Source organism: Panthera pardus, unplaced genomic scaffold (genome assembly GCF_024362965.1).
Source record: "Panthera pardus isolate Hobbes unplaced genomic scaffold, ASM2436296v1 HiC_scaffold_7, whole genome shotgun sequence".
Classification (NCBI taxonomy): Eukaryota; Metazoa; Chordata; class Mammalia; order Carnivora; family Felidae; genus Panthera; species Panthera pardus.
Window position 1 is genome coordinate 59,609,977 of NW_026527002.1, and position 3,671 is coordinate 59,613,647.

Here is a 3,671-nt window from a genome sequence, read left to right on the forward strand (position 1 = left end):
TGACCCACTTGGAGGCTTTCTAAAACAATGGCTACATCTGCATTTCTAAACAGGAAAACAACCCGGAACCTCCCAAATCAGAACCATGCCCAGAAACAAAAATATCTGCCTTAGAAAAAAAGGGTGAGTCCTAGGAGGCATTTTAGTAGGCTGTCACGTCAAGCTGATGATAATTGCTTTTAACTGGCACTCCCACCAAAGCCATATCATTCATTACCCTTTCAGAATAAATCTACCTGCTGTGTCACAGGTTCGATTAAGAAGCCCTTACCCTTTTTGTAACAGCATCTTAATCTGAATTTGTGTACACTCCTTCATACAAAATGGATGCTTTCAGATTACATATGGCTGGGACTGGCTGTTCTTATTGTAAACAGTAGTCTTCAGGAACTTACGCTGGCATCAGGATTGCTTTTTTTCTCCTGCTACAACAACGTGTCTTCAAGTTAATCCCAAGGGGGTTTAGTATCATCGCCCACAGGAGAGATAAGTTATCAAGGACTGCTAGCCCAGTGACTATTGTTTTAGTCATGCTCTGTCACCATTACCCCAGATTTTTAAAATTATTTCTTCCCCTTTGGATTTTTAAGACTTCGGAATGTGTCATTTCAAGGCTTCGGGATGCTTTGCTCCACATGGCAATGGAAGTGTTTACTGAGTTTGGGCTGTTTGTGCCCATAAAATGCAGTAGAAATCTGAACTCTGCCTCATTTCCAGAGCATGGCCACCAACTGGCCTCTGCAGGAGTCCATGTGGTTGGAAACAAACACTAAAGTTATTTGGACTTGGAAGCTCCTGGAAAGGGTTTTAACTGTTCCAGAGGGTGGGAGGCTTGTTTGGCAGATAAGGCCACCGGATAAGAGGCTCTCTGATGAAATTCCGTCTGCACCAAGATGTGGGAAGAGAACTAACATCCTCTCTGCCAGGCCTGGCCCATAATAATTGTTACAGGGGGCTACCAGCTCCCACCACATGCTGTGAGCCACGTGCTCTAGAGCCATCTGATGTATTTCTGTAACTGAGGTAGGTACAGTGATTCCCATTTTTGTCTAGTAAGGGAACAGAGGCTGAGAGGGCGAGGTAAGTTCTCTAAGACCACAAACCTAGTCAGTTGGAAAAGGATTTCAAATTCAGGTGCCTCCGAATGCAAGTGTTCTTTGTAATATACTATGTAATATACTTTGTAGTATACTAGGCTGCGACATGACTGAGTCACCTTTCACAACCCTTTCGTGCCCAGGAGAAAGTTGAAGGGGAGAAGGGAAGGCTAGTATAGGGAAGAGCTTTTGAAACGGAAGTGGCTGGGAGCAGCAGGATGTGGAGGTGTCCCAGAAGGCCTCCGTGTCATAGGAGCCAGCTCAGACATTCTGCTGTTACGTAGTCAAAGATCCCTGGCAGGTTTTAAGAAGACCTAGGCAGATGCAGAATGGAGAATGGAGCCAAGCGTGAATGAACCGGGGACTCTGTGACCAGATGGTCAAGCAGAAGGAGAGCCCCAATTAGAAAATGTTGGGAGAGGTGGCAGGAGGGTAGAGCTGAGCAAAGTTTGACATGAAACTGGACGGCAGTGCCGCACAAACCACAAACCCGGACTCCACCTGCGAAGGCACTGACTGGTCAAATGTCCACATAAAAAAACAGCAGAGAAAATACGGTCTTTTGGTTTGAAATTTCCATAAGGATGCTGGTTCTTATATTCTAGATGGGAACATCTTGTTCTTTAACAAATAACATGGGTCTGAAGATTACTTCTCAAATGAGTGGAAACAGTTTTGGGGAAAAGGCTGTCTGTAGCCAGCTAACAAGGATAGCATATTTATCTAAGAAAGAATGATTGACCTATGGTTCCATCTTGAAGCAAATGAGAACAGTTTGGACACCCAACACTTTCATTCACACAGAGTCATGCTTTGTTTAAGACTTACCATTTTTAGTCATTCTGTGAGCTTTTATTCCTCTGATTTTACTAAGTACCATTATTGAATACTGACATAGAGACTTTTTCTGTGCTGATTTGTTGGTTTTACTATGAAAGCTCCCCATGAGAATGCTTTTGCACCTCTTATAATAAACATTGTGTTTATTAAGTTAGAAAGATACTCTTTTGGTTAAAACTGTGACACATACTGATGATTTTAAGTCACGAAGTAATTGCCTAAAATAGTGAATAAATTTCAGATAAGTACCCCTGTAGTTATTTTCTAAGTTGAACACTTCAGTTTTTGATTCACAATACTTTGTTTTTTAAGTTTATTTATTTTGAGAGAAAGAGAGAGCCCGAGCAGGGGAGGGGTAGAGAGAGAATCCCAAGCAGGTACTGCAACATCAGTGCAGAGCCTGACGTGGGGCTCGAGCCCACGAATCACGAGATCATGACTGGAGCCAAAGTCGGATGCTTAACTGACTGAGCCACCCAGGTGCCCCTTGATGAACAATACATACTGAGCACTTGTTACATGGCAAACTCAGCACAAGAAACTGGGAATACAACAGTGAACACACCAAAGACTTGCCCTCATGCGGACTGCCCGCTAGAATGGGAGACAGATAGAAAACATTTTAAAACCACTCTAAGTTAAACAGCCTGAATACAAACAGAGCCGAAAAAGGTGGTGGAGGCTGAAGTTAGTAGTCACTGCTTTAATTGGAGTGGCTGAGAATGTCTTCTTTAAATAAGGCACCTAAACGGACTGAGGGTGCCAGCCTTAACGAGTGACAAAGAGGAATTCCAGGGATGAAGGTAAGTGCAAAGGTCTTGGGATAAGTATAATTTTGTACGGAATGAAATGAGAGGGGAGAGGAATGGTAGAAAGTAAGAGCAGAGGTACTCAGGACAGGGTTGTCACAAGAGTAAAACCTTTCCATTTTGCTCTGGATGTGATTGGCAGCTTTTGGAGGGTTGTGAGCTAGGGAGTGACATGATCCAAATTGTGTTTCAGAAGCATCGCTCTGGCTGCTCCTGGTCAACAGATTCGAGTGACACCGAGGACAATCGGATCAGTTTCTGACACTGCGATGAGGCTGACACTCCACTGATTATGTCTCAGGCTAATGTGATACAACTATTTTTCAATATAGAAAAAGCTGCTTGAATACGAGTTAATAATGATAATGCCAAATTACATTTATTGAGCACGTAACTATGTGTCAGATACCATGCTAATTGCTTGCTAGATTTTATCCACTTTTCACAATAACCCAAAGAGGTAGCTACCATTATCTCATATATCTCCATATTAGAATGAGTAAACTGAGGCCCAAAGAAATTAAATATTTACCCGTGGTCAGAGAGCTAGAGAATGGCACACCTATGAATCAAAGCCAGGCCTGCTTGACATCGAATCCAATCTAACAGCTATGCTGCCGTATATATAAATGTATTAAAACACCTACAATAACAACAACTAAAAATCCTGAAGTGTTCAGCTATTCCAAAGGACACTTTTAACGGACATGTGTCATATTCTTTTGACCATTTGACAGCATATAAACTTAGTAATCTTTGGCTATACAGATTTTTGCTCATCAGGTATTAATTAGAGGTGTCGATTTTCCATAGAAAAGAAGTTAACTTGTCAGATGTGGGGAATGCTGAATTTTTTTTCACTTGGGTTATGTTCGGCATTCCATAGATTTTTGTTCTTCCACTAACTAAATAATTATCAATTTAA

At 42.0% G+C, this 3,671-nt stretch overlaps 1 long non-coding RNA gene across 1 annotated transcript; it reads left to right on the forward strand.

Moving 5' to 3' along the window:
• The first annotated feature begins 735 nt into the window (after nucleotides 1-735).
• Nucleotides 736-3,140, forward strand: LOC109273278 (uncharacterized). The gene is made up of 2 exons (XR_008419992.1): nucleotides 736-1,023; nucleotides 2,940-3,140. It is a non-coding gene; the product is annotated as an uncharacterized LOC109273278 (long non-coding RNA).
• The last annotated feature ends 531 nt before the right edge of the window (nucleotides 3,141-3,671 follow it).